The sequence below is a fragment of the Ranitomeya variabilis genome, chromosome 6 (assembly GCF_051348905.1).
Source record: "Ranitomeya variabilis isolate aRanVar5 chromosome 6, aRanVar5.hap1, whole genome shotgun sequence".
NCBI lineage: Eukaryota > Metazoa > Chordata > Amphibia > Anura > Dendrobatidae > Ranitomeya > Ranitomeya variabilis.
The window spans coordinates 146,286,236-146,310,792 of NC_135237.1; positions in this window are offsets into that span (position 1 = coordinate 146,286,236).

Here is a 24,557-nt window from a genome sequence, read left to right on the forward strand (position 1 = left end):
CATTAACCTGATCGCTAAACGGCGTAGCGAGAAAAAAAATTGAAACGCCAGAATTACGTTTTTTTGGTCGCCGCGACATTGCATTAGAATGCAATAACGGGCGATCAAAAGAACGTATCTGCACCAAAAAAGTATCATTAAAAACGCAACTCGGCACGCAAAAAATAAGCCCTCACCCGACCCCAGATCATGAAAAGTGGAGACGCTGTGAGTATCGGAATATGGCGCAATTTTTTTTTTTAGCAAAGTTTGGAATTTTTTTTTCACCGCTTAGATAAAAAATAACCTAGTCATGTTAGGTGTCTATGAACTCGTACAGACTTGGAGAATCATAATGGCAGGTCAGTTTTAGCATTTAGTAAACCTAGCAAAAAAGCCAAACTTTGGAATTTTATTCCCGTTTTCTAGTTCACGACATGGTAAAACCAATGATGTCGTTCAAAAGTACAACTCGTCCCGCAAAAAATAAGCTCTCATGTGGCCAAATTGACAGAAAAGTTATGGCTCTGGGAAGGAGGGGAGCGAAAAACAAACACGGAAAAATGGAAAATCCAAATGTCATGAAGGGGTTAAAGTGGGTGATGGTTTGGGTAGCTTTCCAAAAGCTTCTCGCAACAAGATGCTATAACTTTGCTACATTCCTCCTGAGAGTACTGACATAACTGAGCCAGATATACATGAATATGCTTATACATTTGTTAGTTTTGCCCATAAATTTTCTATGGGATTGAGGTCAGGGATTTGGGATGGCCACTCCATTACTTTCTCTTTGTTGATATATAATAAAAGGATATTACCCAAAGTGCAAGTTACCCTTCATCCAGGGAATTGAGGATAATTTGCTCATCACTGAGGTTCTGTCCACAGGAACTTGCAGTGATCAGGGCTCTGCAGAGCTTAATTTTCAGTGAAGTGAAGCTACGCATGCACGACCCCTGCTCCATTTATTATCTATGGGACTTCCAAAGAAAGTAGAGTACAGCGCTCAGATAATTCCAGCAGTCCCATTTACAATGAATGCAGGTCAGGCATGTGCAACTTTGCTCTACTCAAGACAGGGCTCCACGGAGGTTTCTAGGGTCTCCAGAAGTCAAACTCCCACAATCATAAAGTTATCTCCTATCTCATGCATAGGGTATAACTTGCAAATTTAGCAAAACTCCTTTGAGCCATTTTCCTACAGCAATGGAAGTATGATCCAGATCATTGTGCCTTTGAACTCAAGCTTTAGCTTCTTGACTGATGTCTTGATGTCTTGCATCAGTTCCTCCTGCAGCAAAGCATCCCCACAACTTGATACTGCTACCTCCTACTTAAATGGCTGGGAATGTGTTCTTCGGCATGCAAAATTGCAACTTTTTGCGCCATACATAACAATAGCCATTATAGCCAAAGAGTTACATTTTTTATTTATCAGATCAGAGGACAATTTCAAAAAGAAATATCTTTGATCCCTTGCGTGCAGTTTCAAAGTATAACCTGTTTTTTTATGATGGCTTCTTCCTTGCAAAATTGGCTTTATATCACGTCGATATAGAACTCTTTTTTTGCTGGTTTTCAGTGCCTTGAAAAAGGTTGTATACCATCTGTAATTTTTCAAATTTTTTCACATTATACCCAAAAACTTAAATATATTTTAAGGTGATTTTATGTGATATACCAACACAAAGTAGCAAGTATTTGTGAAGGGTAAAGAAACTGATACTTGGTTTTCTAAATATTTTTAAAAATATAAATCTGACAAATGTGATGTGCATTTGTATTCAGTCCCCCTGAATCAATACTATGTAGGACCACCTTTCTCTGCAATTACTACTGCTGCAAGTCTTTTTGGAATATGTCTCTTCCAACATTGCACCTCTAGAGGCTGAAATTTTTGCCCATTCTTTTCGAAAGCTAGTTCTAGCTCTGTGAAATTAAATGAAGAGCATTTGTGAATAGCAATTTTCGATTCTTGCCATGGATTCTCAAAGGGATTTAGGTCTGGACTTTGACTGAACTCTTCAAACACTTTATTGTGCTTTAATTTAAATTGTTCCATTGTAGCTTTGGCAGTATGTTTAGGGTCATTGTCCTGCTGGAATGTGAACCTATGCCCCAGTCTTGAGTCTTTCCATTTTCTAAAAAAAATTCCCTCCAGAATTGCCCGGTATTTAGCTCTATCTATCTTCCCATTAACTCCTACCAGCTGCCACCACCATGTTTGACACTAGGAATGGTGTTTTCATGGTGATGTGTAAAAGTAATTTTCCTGCCACAAATAGACTTTTGCATTTAGTCCAAAAAGTTCTACTTTGGTCTCATCTGACCAGAGCAATTTTCTCCAAACAATAGCTGTGTACACTGCATGGCTTTTTTCAAATGGCAAATGGCTTGCTTTCAAAAAAAATTTCTTCTTGCCACTCTCCCATAAAGGCAATATTTGTGGAGTACAAGACTAGTAGGTGTCTTGTGGAAAGATTCTACCACCAGAGCAGTGAATCTCTGCAGCTTCCACAAAATGACCATGTGCCTCTTGGCTGCTTTTCTAATTAGTGATCTCGTTGCTTGGGATGTCAATTTAGGTAGACGGTTATGTCTTGGTAGATTTTCAGCTGTGTCATATTCCTTTCATTTTTGGATAATGAATTTAATAGTGCTTTGCAAGATGTTTGGAGCTTGGGCTATTTTTTATCATTTAACCCTGCTCATCTCTTCTCCACAACTTTATCCTTAACTTGTCTTGTGCATTCCTTGGTCTTCATGATGCTGTTTCTTCCCTATTGTTCTCAAATAAACCTCTGAGGCCTTCACAAAACAGCTGTTATACTGAGAATAAATTACACACAGGTGGACTCAATGTTCTGTATATGTAATTCTGGAGTTTGTAAGGAGAATACCACTCGATCCCAGATTTGATGGTACTTTCCAAAGTGCTGCTGATGACACCAACCTCTGTGAAACTTGAGGGAAGACCCATTGGATCCACGCATCGCATTGTAAGAAAGCGCCCATACCAGAGGATGACACCCAAGCCAGAATGATGTTGTGGATTCCCTGCCTGTCCGGATAGATTGCCTACCTGATAAAGAATACACACCGCTGACTACTCATGCTGTTGACTAAGACACTATGATTACAGTGCCATGAACCCCCTGTTAGGGACAAATCTCCTGACTGCCCATTTGCGAAAAGTCTGTAAAGGGGGCTTTATGAACTAAGCATGCATCAGCTCACCGGCAGAATAAAAGAGTTGCAGCGCTTTGGGACAGGAGGTTAGGATTAGGGCAAGTGATATCTAAAGGGGATTGTGATGGAAATATATCATATAGATTTCACTTGCATATATACTTATATATTCACAGCTAATATATACACTATAATCAATTGCTTAAAATGGCTGACATAAACTGATATAAGCCAGACAGACTGTTAGGGGATTTCCAGGCAAAAGTGGAACAACACCAGATGTACTAAGTGACTACTACAACCGTGGCACACGCTGCAAACACGTTTCCTGCAGCGGTGCTCCAGGTGCGCCGAATGTCTGTGGAGAAAATCTAATCTACCCGAAGATTTCATTCATTATAAGTTCATTCTTAAAACATACAACTCTGCCCTTCACCTCTCCAAACAAACCTATTTCAACACCCTCATCACCTCACTGTCAAATAACCCTAAACATCTCTTTGACACTTTCCATTCCCTACTCAACCCAAGAGAGCAGGGCCCAACCATGGATCTCCACGCTGACGATCTGGCCAATTATTTCAAAGAAAAAACTCACCACATTCGACAGGAAATCATCTCCCAATCTCTTCATACCATGCACTGTCCTCCCTCCCCCACTGCATCTAGTTCACTCTCTGCCTTTGAACCAGTTACAGAAGAAGAAGTAATCAGGCTCCTTGTGTTATGACCCCAATGGCAGAGGGTCTCAGAAATAACTACTAAGTCTGCAAACACAAAAACCAGCTCATAGGGCAGTGGTAACTGGGCTGACCATATATCTAATCCTAGCACCACAAATAACAGCAGCCGGGGAACGTGCCTACGTTGATTCTAGACGTCTCGCGCCAGCTGGAGAACTAACTAACCCTAGAAGGGAAAAGAAAGACCTTTCTTGCCTCCAGAGAAAAGACCCCAAAAGTTGGATACAAGCCCCCAACAAATAATAACGGTGAGGTAAGAGGAAAAGACAAACGTAAGAATGAGCTAGGTATTTAGCAAAGAGAGGCCCACTAGCTAATAGCAGAATATAGTAAGATAACTTATATGGTCAGCAAAAACCCTATCAAAAATATCCACGCTCGAAATTCAAGAACCCCCGAACCGTCTAACGGTCCGGGGGGAGAACAACAGCCCCCTAAAGCTTCCAGCAAGGTCAGGAATCACATTTAGTACAAGCTGGACAAAAATGAGAGCAAGCAAATAACCCAAAAAACAAAGAAGCACGACTTAGCTTAATTTTGCACGAACCAGGACCACCAGATAGGAGCAAACAGAAAGGATCTGATTACAACGATGCCAGGCACTGGACTAAGGATCCAGGGAGTTTATATAGCAACACCCCTGGACTAACGACCCAGGTGGGTGCAAACTGAGGGAAGAAAATCCCAGAGTCATATCACTAGTAACCAAAAGAGGAAGCCAAAAAGTCTAATTCACAACATCCTTGCATCTTCTTGCCCGACCACTTGCACCAGTGACCCCATTCCGTCACACCTCCTCCAGTCCCTTTCCCCGGCTGTCACCTCCCACCTAACAAAAATATTCAACCTTTCTCTCACTTCCGGTATTTTTCCCTCCTCATTTAAGCATGCCATCATACATCCATTACTTAAAAAACCCTCCCTCGACCAAAACTGTGCCGCTAATTATAGACCTGTCTCTAACCTTCCCTTCATCTCCAAACTCCTGGAACGCCTGGTCCATTCCCGTCTTACCCGCTATCTCTCAGATAACTCTATTCTCGACCCTCTTCAATTTGGCTTCCGCTCTTTACACTCTACTGAAACTGCCCTCACTAAAGTCTCTAATGACCTACTAACAGCTAAATCTAATGGTCATTACTCCATGCTAATTCTCTTGGATCTCTCCGCAGCATTTGATACTGTGAATCATCAGCTCCTCCTCACTATGCTCAGCTCCATCGGCCTCAAGGACACCGCCTCTCCTGGACTCCTATCTCTCTGACCGATCCTTCACTGTATGTTTTGCTGGTTCCTCCTCCTCTCACCTTCCCCTTACTGTTGGGGTTCCTCAAGGATCAGTCCTAGGCCCCCTCCTCTTCTCATTGTATACTGCCCCTATTGGACAAACAATCAGTATATTTGGTTTCCAGTACCATCTCTATGCTTACGACACCCAATTATACACCTCTTCTCCTGTTATCACGCCAACCTTTTTAGAAAACACCAATGATTGTCTTACCGCTGTCTCTAACATCATGTCCTCCATCTATCTGAAACTGAACCTGTCAAAAACTGAACTCCTCGTGTTCTCTCCCTCTACTAACCTACCTTTGCCTGACATTGCCATCTCTGTGTGCAGTTCCACCATTACTCCAAAGCAACATGCCCGCTGCCTTGGGGTCATCCTTGATTCCGAGCTTTCATTCACCCCCACATCCGATCACTGGCTCGCTCTTCTTATCTGCATCTCAAAAACATTTCTAGAATTCACCCTTTTCTTACTTTCGACTCTGCAAAAACTCTTACTGTTTCACTTATTCATTCTCGTCTGGACTATTGTAACTCTCTACTAATCGGCCTCCCTTTTACCAAACTCTCCCGCTCCAATCTGTCCTGAATGCTGCAGCCAGGATCATATTCCTCACCAACCATTACACCGATGTCTCTACCTTATGCCAGTCATTACACTGGCTACCCATCCACTCCAGAATCCAGTACAAAACTACTACCCTCATCCACAAAGCACTCCATGGCTCAGCACCACCCTACATCTCCTCTCTGGTCTCAGTCTACCACCCTACCCGTGCCCTCCCCTCCGCTAATGACCTCAGGTTAGCATCCTCAATAATCAGAACCTCCCACTCCCGTCCCCAAGACTTTACACGTGCTACGCTGATTCTTTGGAATGCACTACCCAGGTTAATACGATTAATCCCCAATCCCCACAGTTTTAAGCATGCCCTAAAAACTAATTTGTTCAGATTGGACTACCGCCTCAACGCATTAACCTAACTATCCCTGTGTGGCCTATTAAAAACACAAAAAAACATAATCAGGTTCCTCGCATCATGTTCTCATACACTTTATGCAGTTAATAGCACTCTGTGTCTGTACTGCTACACACTTAGGCAGTTAACTGGTTAATGCAGCTTTACATGAACACCCGAGCCTTACACTATGGCTGGTCCAAATAATTAAAGCAATTGTTACCATCCACCTCTCGTGTTTCCCCTTTTCCTCATAGTTTGTAAGCTTGCGAGCAGGGCCCTCATTCCTCCTGGTATCTATTTTGAACTGTGATTTCTGTTATGCTGTAATGCCTATTGTCTGTACAAGTCCCCTTTATAATTTGTAAAGCGCTGCGGAATATGTTTGGCGCTATATAAATAAAAATTATTATTATTATAATAGATGTCTCAACTTTGTCCTAGATGCAGAAAAAGGTGACAGTTACACTTTAGTTGCTTAATCAGTATTCATATGTGCAGTAATCACAATATTCCATATATATTTAGATAACCAATAACAGAGGAGCTCGACAATATGGTAATTAACTAACCACCCCTAACCACCCCCTTTCTATATGCAATTATAAAACCATGTATGTACAATAAACCATCAGTATTGGTTGAATGTTATTCTGTCACCATGGTGTACAGTGACATTCTTGATGAGCGTTCAAAATACCCAGTCTAATGGGGAACGGCCGCAGCACACAGGGATAGATTTATCCAAACCAAATTCCCATAACAGTTAGTCACTCAGAATTTTATCTAGGGGTATCAGACTACAGGAGGCTGAACACAAAATGCACGTCACAATTTTCATTGCTATATTTTTAAAATAATTAGAAAACCATGTATCATTTTCTTTACAATTCACAAATATTTGCTACTTTGTGTTCATATATCACATAAAATTCCAATAAAATCCAGTAAAGTTTGTGAGTGTTTACGTGAAAATATGTAGAAAAGTACACGGGGTATGAATACTTTTTCAAGGCACTGTGTATACATTTTCTTGTTACCTGTGTATACATTGTCTGTTTCCATGAGCATCTTTACACTGTTAATTTCCGTTGTTCTTGAATTAATTTTTTTTGCATCAAAATACTTTCATCTCTATGAGACTGAACACATCACTTCCCAAATAGTATATTGGCTGTATGCTCCCAAAGTGATTAAGTTTACATATCATCACTTGAGCAGACAAATGTGGTATCTTCAGGTGTTTGGAAATTGTACCCAAGGATGTACTAGATTTGTGGAAGTCCACAAATCTTTTGGTAATGCCTTGGTTGATTTGCTTTGATTACCACATGATGTCAAGCACAGAGGCATGTGGATGTAGGGGTGGGAAATGTTTTTGTTGTTCCCTCTTCTCCCTAACCCCTTTAAGAAATATTGTATATTATTAATGTGTTCGCATACAGTTGTACTGCTACATATAAAGTGTATTTCCACCTTGTACAAGAGCATTGCTATACCTTTCGTATATTGCTCTTTATATTTGTGTAATGCCATTGTTTGCTATGCACACATAGTTTAAAGGGAAAGTTTGTCCCAGGGCCCAGTATAGTGATAGGGGCATAGTGTCCATAGTTGGCCATTAGAAGGGAGCACTGTACTATATAGTTAGAATAAGAGGGGCACGGTAGGGATAAGAATAGTTAAGCTTCTTGGTTTAGTGAGTCGGGGCCTGGCCACCCATGCAGCTCACTGGGCTGCTTGGCCAGGGGTCTCTGTGCGCCGCAATGGTAAAGAAAGGGGCCCAGCATAGAACAGCACACTAAAGGTTCCTCTAGGAGGAACAAGCACGAAAGCGCTGCGGATGCAGCTGATAGAAGTCTGTCGCTACAAAGAGAGAAGTCTGGTTAGCATGGGCAGTACATACCATGAGATACCGCCTTCCCAAAACCCTGTCTGATGACAAATGCACACTTAGCAGGATGCAGCAGGCATCCACTGATAAAGGCTAGGGGCGGCACAGGTGCAAACTATTTGATAAAAACAGCCACCCCCACACCAAACAAACATTGCAGGGGTTGTCTGCCTAGCAGAAAAAATGAACATTGAGATGACTCACATAGGACGCCAGTCACACTGGTAAGTGTGGTGCACAGTGTCTGATATGCAGCCTATTAATGACGCCCCTTGTATTAACAGGCGGGCTGCTCAGCACTATAATATGCAGCACACAGTGACAGAGAAACCTAACCAACAAAAAGAGGCCTGGCCACATCCTGCAAAAAAAGATATGATATAGTGCAAAAAATGTATGCATATGATAAACACATACATTATATGAGGTATTGGTTTAATATTTTGGTCAAAATAAAGTAAGCCCGCAACCCAACATCAAGGGTCCTCATAACCTTGCGGGTCATACCACTAATATCAAAAAACCCTTCAATGGTTTTTTTTTAGGTTTTTTTAGGTTAGGTTTTTTTTAGTTTTTTTTGGGAAGGCCGTATCTCATGGTATGTATTTTTTCTGAGTTTTTTTTTCTATGTTAGCTGTTTTTTAATATTAGTGGTAGGACCCATCTAATGTAGATGTGAAAAACATGTACATTACCGTAACTTAAATTATATAACTGAACCTAGCAAAATCATCTATTATTAAGCTTTGCTTTTATATCACCATTGTATTCTACAACACTTTACAGCCATTATCTTTTAAAACCATGATATTGTTTTCTGGAATTTTCCAAGCTATTTAATGATACAAGTATATTGTACGTAATTTTCCAACCCACTGGAATTTTACTGTAGTAACTTGTAAATGAAATTATTTATTTGTAAATTGATTGCAAATTTTTCTCGTGTCACCTACTTTATAGACAATAGCTGAAACCACTTGCTTAAACAACAGATTGTTGACCTCAAACCCTTGGAGGAGGTAAATGTGAGTTTTAAGGACTTCATCCTAAGTGTATGACTTCAACTATAAGCATCCTGCTTTAATTAGGCTGTTCCTTTAATGACAATAAATTGGTAACAAAATAAATTCATATATAGCACTTAAAGTAGTAATCAAAGGTTGCAATGTTGATGATATTCTGTGAAAACTCTAAAAATGAAATGCATAGCTTACAGATAAAAGGTGCATCTTGTAATAACATCACACTTTGACCACTTCTCATAAATAAACAGATCCCTTTTTACTGCACTGTACCTTTTCTGGAGATTAAAGGAAATACATTTTTGCCAGTGATTCATCTCTGGCTGTACTGCTGAGAAAATAAAATATATAATGAGGGGGTAAGATGGACAACGATTTTGTTCTCTAAGAGGATGCTATTATTGTTGCATATTTCTAAAATTGTAAGGGAATAGCAGAGTGGATATCAATACACTGCGTTATACTGCATTAAACCCTGTTTTTGAAGCGGGCTCTTACTTTAGTGCAACACAAGAACATTTTATATCAGAACAACAAATATTGTGCAGAATAAGACCTTTAATCAGCAGTCGAGCCTTGAGAATTTCAAATTATGATGTGAACTTTCTTCTTGTCTCTTTCTATGCTTTGTCTTCAAAGTATGTATCACTATACATATAAAAAAGCACCATAGCAAAGATAATTTTAAGAAAACAGAACATATTATAACAATTTTGGTGCCTAAAGCCAGGTTTTATGAATGTGCTATACACCCAAGATCTCTGAAGTTCAGTTTATCTTTTGCATAAATAATCATTAATTTACTTAACTCCCTTAATACCATGATTTTCTTTCAAATCCTATTTTTCATATCTATTACATCCATATATATACCATTATTTACCGTCAAATTTTGCATATTGTGCACATGTTGTTCTTAACCCATTCACCCCAAACCTGTTTTCACCTTTCTAATCAGGCCAATTTTTTCAACTCTCATGAGTACCTTTTTATGTGGTAATAATTCTGAAATGCTTTAATATATTCCACTGATTCTGACACTGTTTCTTCATAACAGTTTTACTTCATGTTAGTGTTTCTTCATAACAGTTTTACTTCATGTCAGTTGTAAACTTTGGTCAACATGATTTTTCATTTCTCTATGAAAATATCTAAAGTTGGACAAAAAATTATAAAATGTTACAATTTTCAAACTTTGAAGTTTTATACCCTTAACCCCTTAACCCCCAAAGGTGGTTTGCACGTTAATGACAGGGCAAATTTTTGGAATTATATGTTATAACTCTGGAACACTTCAATGGATCCTGATGATTCTCACACTGTTTTCTCACGACAAACGGTACTTCATGATAGTTGTAAAATTTCTTTGATATTACCTGCGTTTATTTGTGAAAAAAATGTAAATTTGGCAAACATTTTGAAAATTTCGCAATTTTCCAACTTTGAATTTTTATGCCCTTAAATCACAGAAATATGTCACACAAAACACTTAATAAGTAACATTTCCCACATGTCTACTTGACATCAGCACAATTTTGGAACCAATTTTTTTTTGTTAGGCAGTTATAAGGGTTAAAAGTTGACCAGAAATTTCTCATTTTTACAACACCGTTTTTTTTAGGGACTACATCACATTTGAAGTAACTTTGAGGGGTCTATATGATAGAAAATGCCCAAGTGTGACACCATTCTAAAAACTGTACCCTTTAAGGTGCTCAAAACCACATTCAAGAAGTTTATTAACCCTTCATGTGTTTCACAGGAATTTTTGGAATATTTAAAAAAATGAACATTTAACTTTTTTCACAAAAAAATTACTTTAGCTCCAATTTGTTTTATTTTACCAAGGGTAACAGGAGAAATTGGACCCCAAAAGTTGTTGTACAATTTGTCCTGAGTATGCTGATATCCCATATGTGGGGTAAACCACTGTTTGGGCGCATAGCAGAGCTCGGAAGGGAAGGAGCGCCGTTTGACTTTTCAATGCAAAATTGACTGGAATTCATACACCAAGTGTTTCACTACAGTTTATAACGCAGATGTCATGGTTCCCAATGGCAAGGGAACGTAAAAAACACATAAGTAATGAACGAGCTCTCGGGTGATGGAAACTCGAGTTGAACGTGAGTTAAATCTACCACACAACTAACAGTAGCCAGGGAGCATACCTACGGCTTCCTATATGCCACGCGCCAGCCGGAGGACTAACTACGCCTGGTAGAGGAAGAAACAGACCTGGCTTACCTCTAGGGAAATACCCCAAAAGATGATAGCAGCCTCCCACATGTAATAACGGTGAATTAAGAGGAAAAGACATACACAGTATGAAAGTAGATTTAGCAAAGAGAGGTCCACTTACTAGATAGCAGAAGGATACAAAAGAGGACTTCACGGTCAACTGAAAACCCTTTCAAAAACCATCCTGAAATTACTTTAAGACTCCTGTGTCAACTCATGACACAGGAGTGGCAATTTCAGCCCACAAGAGCTTCCAGCTACAGAGAATTACAAAAACTGCAAACTGGACAAAAGGTACAAAACAAAAGGACAAAGTCCACTTAGCTGATCAGCAGACTAGTAGCAGGAACATGCAACCGAAGGCTCTGGTTACAATGATGACCGGCAAGGAAATGACTGGAGAGCAAGGCTAAATAGGAAACTCCCAAACACTGATGGAAGCAGGTGAACAGAAGAAGCAAAGTGCAAACAAGTCACCAGTACCACCAGCAACCACCAGGGGAGCCCAAAAAGCGGATACACAACAGTACCCTCCCCTTAAGGAGGGGGCACCGAACCCTCACAAGAACCGCCAGGGCGATCTGGATGAGCCCTATGAAAGGCACGAACCAAATCCGAGGCATGAACATCAGAGGCAGTTACCCAAGAATTATCTTCCTGACCATAGCCTTTCCATTTAACCAGATATTGAAGTCTCCGTCTGGAAATACGGGAGTCCAAGATCTTCTCCACGACGTACTCCAATTCACCCTCCACCAGCACAGGAGCAGGAGGTTCAGTAGAAGGAACCACCGGTACCTCATATCTCCGCAACAACGACCGATGGAACACATTATGGATAGCAAAAGATGGCGGGAGGTCCAAACGAAAGCAAACAGGGTTAAGAATCTCCAAAATCCTATAAGGACCGATAAACCGAGGCTTAAATTTGGGAGAAGAAACTCTCATAGGGACAAAACGGGAAGACAACCACACCAAGTCCCCAACGCGAAGGTGGGGACCAACACGACGACGACGGTTAGCAAACTGCTGAGTCCTCTCCTGGGACAATTCCAAATTATCCACCACTTGTCCCCAAACCCGATGCAACCGATCCACCACCGCATCCACTCCAGGACAATCCGAAGATTCAACCTGACCAGATGAAAAACGCGGATGAAACCCTGAATTGCAAAAGAAAGGAGAAACCAAAGTGGCAGAACTAGCCCGATTATTAAGAGCAAACTCCGCCAACGGCAGAAAGGCGACCCAATCATCCTGATCCGCAGACACAAAACACCTCAAATAAGTCTCCAAAGTTTGATTAGTTCGCTCCGTCTGGCCATTGGTCTGAGGATGGAATGCAGACGAAAAGGACAAATCAATGCCCAACCTGGCACAGACTGCCCGCCAAAATCTAGACACGAACTGGGTACCCCTGTCAGAAACGATGTTTTCCGGAATACCATGCAAGCGAACCACATTTTGAAAAAACAGAGGGACCAACTCAGATGAGGAAGGCAACTTAGGCAATGGCACCAAATGAACCATTTTAGAAAAACGGTCACACACCACCCAGATGACAGACATCTTCTGAGAAACAGGGAGATCCGAGATAAAGTCCATAGAGATGTGCGTCCAAGGCCTCTTCGGAATAGGCAAGGGCAACATCAACCCACTAGCCCTAGAACAACAAGGCTTGGCCCGAGCACACACATCGCAAGACTGCACAAAAACACGCACATCTCGAGACAGGGAAGGCCACCAGAAGGATCTAGCCACCAAATCTCTGGTGCCAAAAATTCCCGGATGACCTGCCAGAGTAGAAGAATGAACTTCCGAGATGACTCTAATGGTCCACTCGTCAGGAACAAACAGTCTACCAGACGGACAACGATCAGGTCTATCCGCCTGAAATTCTTGCAAAGCACGTCGCAAATCTGGAGAGACAGCAGACAAAACCACTCCATCCTTAAGGACACCAGCAGGTTCAGAATTCCCAGGAGAGTCAGGCTCAAAACTCCTAGAAAGAGCATCTGCTTTCACATTCCTAGAACCCGGTAAGTACGAGACCACAAAATTAAACCGGGAAAAGAACAACGACCAACGTGCCTGTCTAGGATTCAGGCGCCTGGCAGACTCCAAATAAATTAAATTCTTGTGATCAGTCAAAACTACCACCTGATGTCTGGCAACCTCAAGCCAATGACGCCACTCCTCAAATGCCCACTTCATGGCCAAAAGCTCCCGATTACCAACATCATAGTTTCGCTCGGCGGCCGAAAATTTTCGCGAAAAGAACGCACAAGGTCTCATCACTGAGCAGTCAGAACTTTTCTGCGACAAAACCGCCCCCGCTCCGATCTCGGAAGCATCGACCTCAACCTGAAAGGGAAGAGAAACATCAGGCTGGCGCAACACAGGGGCAGACAAAAAGCGGCGCTTAAGCTCCCGAAAGGCCTCCACGGCAGCAGGGGACCAATTGGCAACATCAGCACCCTTTTTAGTCAAATCCGTCAGAGGTTTAGCAACGCCAGAAAAACCAGCTATAAATCGACGATAAAAATTAGCAAAGCCCAAGAATTTCTGGAGACTCTTCAGAGAAGTAGGCTGCGTCCAGTCGTAAATAGCCCGAACCTTGACAGGGTCCATCTCAATAGAAGAAGGGGAAAAAATATACCCCAAAAATGAAATTTTTTGAACCCCAAAAACACACTTTGAACCCTTTACACACAAAGAATTCTCCCGCAAAACCTGAAAAACCCTCCTGACCTGCTGAACATGAGACTCCCAGTCATCAGAAAAAATCAAAATATCATCCAAGTACACAATCATAAATTTATCCAAATATTCCCGGAAAATATCATGCATTAAGGACTGAAAGACAGAAGGTGCATTAGAAAGGCCGAAAGGCATTACCAAATACTCAAAATGGCCCTCAGGCGTATTAAATGCGGTCTTCCACTCATCCCCCTGCTTAATTCGCACCAAATTATACGCCCCACGAAGATCAATCTTAGAGAACCACTTAGCCCCCCTTATGCGAGCAAACAAATCAGTCAGCAAAGGCAACGGATACTGATATTTGACTGTAATTTTATTCAGGAGACGATAATCAATACAAGGCCTCAGAGAGCCATCCTTTTTAGAGACAAAGAAAAAACCGGCTCCTAAAGGTGATGAAGAAGGACGAATATGTCCCTTTTCCAGGGACTCCTTAATATACTTGCGCATAGCAGCATGTTCAGGTACAGATAGGTTAAACAAACGACCCTTTGGAAATTTACTGCCAGGAATCAGATCTATGGCGCAATCACAATCCCTGTGAGGAGGGAGTGAACCAATCTTAGGCTCTTCAAAAATATCACGATAATCATACAAAAATGCCGGAATCTCAGATGGAATAGATGACGAAATGGACACCATAGGAGTGTCCCCATGAGCCCCCCGACATCCCCAGCTTAACACAGACATAGCCTTCCAGTCAAGGACTGGGTTATGAGACTGTAACCATGGTAATCCAAGCACCAAAACATCATGTAAATTGTACAACACAAGGAAGCGAATCACCTCCTGATGGTCTGGAGTCATACGCATAGTCACTTGCGTCCAGAACTGTGGTTTATTACAAGCCAAAGGTGTAGAATCAATACCCTTCAGAGGTATAGGGACTTCCAGAGGCTCTAAATCAAACCCACAGCGCCTGGCAAAGGACCAGTCCATAAGACTCAGAGCGGCGCCCGAGTCCACATAGGCATCCACGGTAATAACTGATAATGAACAAATCAAGGTTACAGACAAAATAAATTTGGACTGTAAAGTGCCAATTGAAATGGACTTGTCAACCTTCCTAGTACGTTTAGAGCATGCCGATATAACATGAGCAGAATCACCACAATAGAAGCATAACCCATTTTTACGCCTATAATTCTGCCGCTCGCTTCTGGACATAACTCTGTCACATTGCATTTTCTCTGGCGTCTCTTCAGAAGATACCGCCAAATGGTGCACGGGTTTGCGCTCCCGCAAACGCCGATCAATCTGAATTGCCATTGTCATGGACTCATTCAGACCTGTAGGCGCAGGGAACCCGACCATAACATCTTTAACGGCATCAGAAAGGCCCTCTCTGAAATTTGCCGCTAAGGCGCACTCATTCCACTGAGTAAGCACAGACCACCTACGAAATTTTTGGCAGTATATCTCCGCTTCATCTTGCCCTTGAGATAGGGCTATCAAAGCTTTTTCAGCTTGAATCTCCAAATTAGGTTCCTCATAAAGCAACCCTAAAGCCAGAAAAAACGCATCCACATTGAGCAACGCAGGATCCCCTGGTGCCAATGAAAATGCCCAATTTTGAGGGTCACCTCGCAGCAAAGAGATTACAATCTTAACCTGCTGGACAGGATCTCCTGAGGAGTGAGGTCTGAGAGAAAGGAATAATTTACAATTATATTTGAAATTCAAAAACCGAGATCTATCTCCGGAAAACACCTCTGGTGTAGGGATTTTAGGTTTAGAAATAGGAGCATGTATAACAAAATCTTGTAAATTTTGAACCTTCGTAGCAAGATTATTTAAACCTGCAGCCAAACTCTGGACATCCATGTTAAACAGCTAAGGTCAGAGCCATTCAAGGGCTAAGAGGAGGTAAGAAGCAGCTAGACAGCAATTAAGGGCTAGGCAGCAAAACTCTGAGGGAAAGAAAAAAAAAAGAAAAAAATTTCCCTTCAACACTTCTTTTTCTCCTGCTTCAGCCCAAACAATTAACACTTTGTGGGCCGGTCATACTGTCATGGTTCCCAATGGCAAGGGAACGTAAAAAACACATAAGTAATGAACGAGCTCTCGGGTGATGGAAACTCGAGTTGACCGTGAGCTAAATCTACCACACAACTAACAGTAGCCAGGGAGCATACCTACGGCTTCCTATATGCCACGCGCCAGCCGGAGGACTAACTACGCCTGGTAGAGGAAGAAACAGACCTGGCTTACCTCTAGGGAAATACCCCAAAAGATGATAGCAGCCCCCCACATGTAATAACGGTGAATTAAGAGGAAAAGACATACACAGTATGAAAGTAGATTTAGCAAAGAGAGGTCCACTTACTAGATAGCAGAAGGATACAAAAGAGGACTTCACGGTCAACTGAAAACCCTTTCAAAAACCATCCTGAAATTACTTTAAGACTCCTGTGTCAACTCATGACACAGGAGTGGCAATTTCAGCCCGCAAGAGCTTCCAGCTACAGAGAATTACAAAAACTGCAAACTGGACAAAAGGTACAAAACAAAAGGACAAAGTCCACTTAGCTGATCAGCAGACTAGTAGCAGGAACATGCAACCGAAGGCTCTGGTTACAATGATGACCGGCAAGGAAATGACTGGAGAGCAAGGCTAAATAGGAAACTCCCAAACACTGATGGAAGCAGGTGAACAGAAGAAGCAAAGTGCAAACAAGTCACCAGTACCACCAGCAACCACCAGGGGAGCCCAAAAAGCGGATACACAACACGCAGAGCTGTGAAAATAAAAATCAATTTTTCCCACAAAAATTATTTTTTAGCCCCCAATTTTTTATTTTCCCATGGGTACTAAGAGAAATTGGACCCCAAAAGTTGTCCAATTTGTTCTGAGTACATTGATACCCCATATGTTTAGGTAAACCCTTGTTTGGGTGCACAGGAAAGCTCGGAAGGGAAGGAGCACTGTTTTACTTTTTCAACGCTGAATTGGCTGAAATTGAGATCGGACGCCATGTCACATTTTGAGAGCCGCTGATGTGCCTAAACAGTGGAAAACCCTCAATTCTAACTCCAACCCTAACACATCCCTAACCCTAATCCCAATCCTAACCATTACCCTAACCACACACCTAACCCGAACACACCCCTAACCCTTATCCCAACTCTAACCACACCCCTAACTCCAACACACCCCTAACCCTAATCCCAACCCTAACCACACCCCTAACTCCAACACACCCCTAACCCTAATCCCAACCATAACCCTAACCATACCCCTAACCCTGACACACTCCTAACCCTAATCCCAACCCTAATCCCAACTGTTAATGTAATCCAAACCCTAACCCTAACTTTGGCCCTAACCGTGACCCTAACTTTAGCCCCAACCTTAACCCTAGCTTTAGCCCCAACCCTAACTGTAGTCCTAGCTCTAACTTTAGCCCCAATCCTAACCCTAACTTTAGCCCCAATCCTAACCCTAACTTTAGCCTCAACCCTAACCCTAACTTTAGCCCCAACCCTAGCCCTAACTGTAGCTCCAGCCCTAACTGTAGCCCCAACCCTAACTGTAGCCCTAACTCTAACTTTAGCCCCAACCCTAACCCTATTGGGAAAATGGAAATAAATACTTTTTTAAATTATATTATTTTTTACTAACTAAGGGGGTGATGAAGGGGGGGTTTGATTTACTATTTATAGCGGGTTTTTTAGCGGATTTTTATGAATGGCAGCTGTCACACACTAAAAGATGCTTTTTATTGCAAACAACAGTTTTTGCTTCTCCACATTTTGAGAGCTATAATTTTTCCATATTTTGGTCCACAGTCATGTGAGGTCTTGTTTTTTGCAGTACAAGTTGTATTGGTACTGTTACCGGCCACGTAACATTTTTTGATCGCTTTTTATTCTGATTTTTATGAGGCAGAATGACTAAAAACCAGCAATTCATGAATTTCTTTTGGTTGGGGGGCGTTTATACCATTCCGCGTTTGGTAAATTTGATAAAGCAGTTTTATTCTTTGGGTTAGTATGATTACAGCGATACCTCATTCATATAATTTTTTTACGTTTTGGCGCTTTTATACTATAAAAACTATTTTATGTAAAAAATAATTATTTTTGCATCGCTTTATTCTGAGGACTATAACTTTTTTATTTTTTCGATGATGATGCTGTATGGTGGCTCTTTTTTTGGGACAAGATGACGTTTTCAGCAGTATCATGTTTATTTTTATCCAGCTTTTTGATCGCGTGTTATTCAACTTTTTGTTCGGCGGTATGATTATAAAGCGTTGTTTTTTGCCTTGTTTTTTTTTTTTTTTTTTTACGGTGTTCACTGAAGGGGTTGACTAGTGGGACAGTTTTATAGGTCGGGTCATTACGGACGTGTCAATACTAAATATGTGTACTTTTATTGTTTGTTTTTTTTTACTTAGATAAAGAAATGTATTTATTGGAACAATATTTTTTTTTCTTTATTTAGGATTTTTTTTTTTTTTTACACATGTAAATATTTTTTTAAACTTTTTTACTTTGTCCCAGGGTGGGACATCATGCTATAGTGTCAGATCGCTGATCTGACACTTTGCAAAGCACTGTGTCAGATCAGCGATCTGATATGCAGTGCAGGAGGCTTGCAAACCACCTCCCTGCAAGACTCGGAAGGAGTCCCGCCCCCATTTTGGATCCGGGGCCTGCAGCGAGGAGGACATAGGAGACCCTCTGAACAACGCGATCACATCGCGTTGTTCCGAGGGTCTCAGGGAAGCACGCAGGGAGCCCCCTCCCTGCTCGATGCTTCCCTATGCCACCGGAACGCTGCAATCATGTTTGATCGCAGTGTTCCGGGGGTTAATGTGCCGGGAGCAGAATTTATCTAGAGGTGTGGTGAGCACCTTAAAACTGAAGGTGTTTCAAAGAATTTTATAACGTTGATACTTGAAATTAAAAAATCACATTTTGCCACCAAAATGTTGCTTTAGCCGAAAATTTTTCATTTTCACATGGGTAACAGGAGAAAATGGAACCCAAAAAATTGTTGTCCAATTTCTTCTGAGTGCACTGATAACCGATATGTAGTGGAAAACTACTGTTTGGGTGCTTGTCAATTATATTTGCAGAGCCTCTGATGTGCCCAAACAGTAAAAACCCCACACAAGTGACATCAATGAATTCATCTAGGGGCGCAGTAAGCATATTAACACCATAGGTGTGTCACATAATTTTATACCTTTGGGTGGTGAAGAAAGAATAAATACAATTTTACCACTAAAATATCAAATTGGCAGAGCCAATTTTACAAACTATACCTCTCAATGAATTCATTTAAGGGTGCAGTTCACCTTTTTACCACAAACTTTTTGTTTTACCCCAAGGTTTTACATTATCACATGGGAAAATGTGTAAACAGGGCACCAAAATGTGTCACACAAAAGATTCATTGGGAAAGGAGCTCTATTTGACTCTTGGAGTTCACATTTTCTTAGAATAGTTTGTGGTCTCCATATACAGAGCCCGTAAGTGCCAGACAAGCAGAATTCCCCCACAAGTGACCACATTTTGGAAATAAAACCCCTCTGAGAATGTATCTACAGTTGTAGTGACGATCTTAACTCCTTGGGTTTTTCAAGATGCATTTAGCATTGAATGTTGCTGGGTGAATATTGCAAGTCTGCCATTATACAGTAGTGCCTATACATTGTAATGCCTAGTAAATTGTAGTACATTACATTGTAGAGCCCATACACGTAATTATTCTTTCTTAAACACCCAGTAGTATAAAGCTCTGTGAGGCACATGTGGTGTCAACATGTGAGCTGTGTGCTTAGATTAATTAATTGAGGGGTGTAGTTTGTAAACAAAAGTCGCTGCTGTTTTGGGACTTAAGAAGCTCTGCCACCCTCATTCCTTTCAAGAAAAATCTGCACTCCAATATGGCGCTGCTTCCTTTCTGAGCTTTGCACTGTGACTCAAAAGTAGTTACAGACTACATATGGGGTATTGGCGCAGTCAAAAGAAATTGTGTAAAACATTGTGCCATTCATTTTCTCAAATTACTCCTTTTAAAAATTAAAAGGTTTGGGCCAAAACAACATTTTGTGGAAAAAATGTTAATTTTTCATTTACTCAGTCCAATGTTATACAACTATGTGAATCGCCAGAGGGTTATAAATGCTAATTAAATCCTTTGCTGAATACCTCTAGGGGTGTATTTTCAAAATGGGGTCACTTGTAAGAGTTTCTACTGTTTTAGAATGTCAGGGGCTCTTCAAATGTGACATGGCGTCCACAATCTATTACAACAAAAATTCAAACAGCACACATTCCCTTCCAAACCGTGCCTTCCCTGGCTCCAGGTTTAGTGGAGAAAGCCATTGCTCTAACGCCACCTGGATACCTGTCCACAACTCTTGAGCAGTGTGACTGCAATCTCCAAGGCATAATTATTTAAACACTGACTGATTGTGGTGAGCAATGGAAGCGCAGTATGGAGGTGGAGGAGATTCTATCTGCACTGTTGGAATGTGTGTCTGATTAAGGGAGATGTTGAGGGCACATTTGGAGGCCCTAGAGGAGGAGGCAGAAGCAGTGGAGGAACTGTTAGATACAGAGGTTTGTCCCGCAAGCCTTGGGAATTCAAAAACATGTGGAGCAGCCCCTTGAGTGCCTGCCCCCATAGCCACCAGAATCATCCAGTGCCCGGTTGGTGAGATGTAATGCCACTGCTCATGTTTGTACGTCCAGGTGTCAGTGGTGAACTACACCCTGGCAGACATAGATTTTTTCAGAGAAAATGTGATATTGTCACTGACATGCTGGTATAGTGCAGATACTGCCTTCTTAAAGAAGTAATGCTGACTGGGCAAATGGTATTGGGGGACTGCGACAGCCATACATTTTCAGAAACCATCTGTATCCACTAGGTGGAAAGATAGCATTTCCATGGCAAGCAGATTGCAGATGGTGGAGTTCAAGCTCTTAGCTTTGTCATGTGTAGGAGGAAACATTCTTTTATGTGACCACAACTGTGGGACCGATGGGCTGGCTGCTGTGCTGAGAGAGGGACGAGTACGGAGAACAGGCCAAACTTCTGGACTGTGAGTGACGTGCAGTTGGAGATGCTATGGTGGACTGAAAAAGTTGTGTTATGCTAGGTGACACAAAAGCAGCAGTTATGTCTACTTCTGTAACAGCTGACTGGCTCTCACTCAGCTCGACTGTGGTGGGAAAACAAGTGTAGTTTCTGTGGCCAGAGACCTGTGTGTGAAAACTTGGAATGGTGATGGGTGAGGAATAAGCAGCAGATGGGGTTGATGGGACGAAAAGTGGCTGGAGAGGACCGCTCGTCCACATTTTAGCGTACTGAGATTCCCACACTAAGGCATGTTCAGTGCATGGGCTGGTTCATGCATGTAGTTGTCAAATTATTGCAATTTTTGCCTCTACTGAGTTTTTTAGGAAAATTTGACAGATAATATGTGTTCGGTCATCCATTGCGGTCTCACAAAATGCCCAGGCTAGGCAACCCTTGCTGTGCCTGCGAACTGCACACTCGTGAACAGTGCTGGCTATAGCTAAAGAGGGGCTGAAGATTCAGTGCTTGATGTGGTTGCATCACTTCATGTTTGTGTGGGAAGCCGCAATGTAACCTTCTCATCTTTCTCCTCCCCCATGTCCTCTGCTGAGCTACTCAGCTGCATACCTCTGGTTTCACACAATCTCATTGTCATCCTCTCTGTTCTCACACTCCTCACCCTGAGAGTCACCATCCTTCTCTTCCTGCCCTGACACCACAGCAGTACAGTCTTCTTGCACTTCTGGTATCTGAGTCTCATCAGGATCACCTCCACCCTTGGTGGTTAACATGTGGTGACGAGGGTCTGGATTCTGCTTGGACCCTACTTTGTCTGGCCCTGAACCAACATGAAAACATCTTGGGCATCGGTGCAGATGCTTTCCTCCTCGGGATTCCATGATTCTTCTGAGCAGACCTCTGATGCCCATGGAATAGAATGAGTGAACAGCTCTGTAGAATAGCCCATCTTGTTACATAGTTTGGTCGCAGAAGAAACTTGTGAGAGTAGATTTTATGGGGTAATTCAAATTTTATCTACACAGAACGTGAGGAACATGCATCACCTTCTTTATAAAGCAGGAACACTAGCAGACCTTTTTACCAGAAAGAAAATAAAACCAAAGTACAAGTATATGCATTACATTAAAGTAATACTGCCCCCCGAGGAAGCCGAGGGTGAAACACGCATCGGGGCTCGTGTGTGCACATATGGAGAAGGATATGGGTAAGATTGTGTGATGGGAACACTGGTTCATGGATAGAAGTGGGCTCCCTTGCTATGCAGATGTGGCCGATTTAAAACTGAGAGATGAGGACTTCTCTATATTACTATATAAGCAAGTGGACTACATTTATTGTGGTTATTATGCACTGCCATTTTTGAAAGACTGGTTGTATTGACCCCAATCCTGCCATCATTTTACCTTTGATCTCCCTGTGGTGCTACACATTTTACATGGGTGCACCTGTTCCTTATATTCAAATTGCTCTGTTAATAATAATTGTATCTTGATTGTTATATACATATAACTTATGATGAACGTTTTATAAGTACTGAATAGTGTTGAGCATTCCGATACCGCAAGTATCGGGTATCGGCCGATACTTGCGGGTATCGGAATTCCGATACCGAGATCCGATACTTTTGTGGGTATCGGGTATCGGTATCGAAACAACATTAATGTGTAAAATTAAGAATTAAAATAAAAAATATTGCTATACTCACCTCTCCGACGCAACCGGGAGCGTTCTTTGCTTAAAATGCGCGCTTTTACTTCCTTCCGTGACGTCACGGCTTGTGATTGGTCGCGTGCCGCCCATGTGGCCGCGACGCGACCAATCACAGCAAGCCGTGACGTAATTTTCAGGTCCTCAATGCCTAATTCTAGGCATTCAGGAATTTAAAATTACGTTCCAGCTTGTGATTGGTCGCGTCGCGGTCACATGGGCGACGCGACCAATCACAAGCCGTGACGTCACGGGAGGCAGGAGACGCGCACATTTTTAAAATTACGTCACGGCTTGTGATTGGTTGCGTGCCGCCCATGTGACCGCGACGCGACCAATCACAGCAAGCTGTGACGTAATTTCAGGTCCTCAATGCAGAAATAGGCATCCTTTCTCAATAGTAAGGATTTATTTAGTTAAGCCTAATTTCTTCATCAGTCTATGATGTCTTTCAGCATTCAGTGCTTTTGTGAAAATATCTGCTGTCATATCTTCAGTTGAGCAGTACTTTAAATTTAGGATTCCTTGTTCCTGGTGATCTCTCAAGAAGTGAAACTTCACATCAATATGTTTAGTTCTTGGATTAACTCTTTCCATCTGAGCAAAAACTAGACATCCTTGATTGTCTTCATACATCTGTTGTTGGTACCAATTGCTGTTGTCCTAAGTCTGTTAGCAGTTGTCTTAACCATAGAACTTCTTGACTGGCATGTACTGTGGCACCTTCCTGCTCAAAATTCACACTGCTGCAATGTCCGGCCTTGTAACAGTTGCAAGATATAATAATTTTCCCATTGCCTTTCTGTATTGTTCATTACTCGGTAACAGATTCTGTCCACTATTTATTTTCTTCAGATAGTTGGCTTCCATTGGAGACTTTACTGGTTTTGAATCTTTCAATCCAATGTTTCGATTATGTCTTGAATCATGTGATTTTAATTAAGAAGGAAACTCCTGTCTTCTTCTCTTTCTATCTGTATTCCTTGGTACTGTTTCACATTTCCCTGAAAGACATCAGAGACTGATGAAGAAATTAGGTCATGATTCACGTACTCTACATTTGTGCAGCACTGTAGTCCAGGGTTCAAATTCCACCAAGGACAACATCTGCAAGGAGTTTGTATGTTCACCCTATTCTTGTGCGGGTTTCCTCCTGGTAATCTCACTTCTGCCACACTCCAAAGACATACTGATAGGGAATTTAGATTGTGAGCCCCAATTGGGACTGTGATGATGTTTTTAAAGTGCTGTGGAATTAATGTTGCTATATAAGTGAGTAAAATAAATATATGCTAGGTTTGTCATTTTGAATTTCAGATTGTATGTGTAATAGGTAGTGTTGAGCATTCCGATGCTGCAAGTATCGGGTATCGGCCGATACTTGCTGTATCGGAATTCCGATACCGGGATTCCGATACTCTTGTGGTATCGGGTATCGGGTATCGGAACAACATTAATGTTAAAATGTGTAAAATAGAGAATTAAAATAAAAAATATCGCTATACTCACCTGTCCGACGCAGCCGGGACCTCAGCGCAGGAACCGGCAGCGTTGTTTGTTTAAAATTCCCGCTTTTACATGGTTACGCGAAGTCCCGGCTTGTGATTGGTCAGGGCGGCCATGTTGCCGGGCCGCGGACCAATCACAGCAAGCCGTGACGAAAATACGTCACGGCTTGCTGTGATTGGTCCGCGTCCCGGCAACATGGCCGCC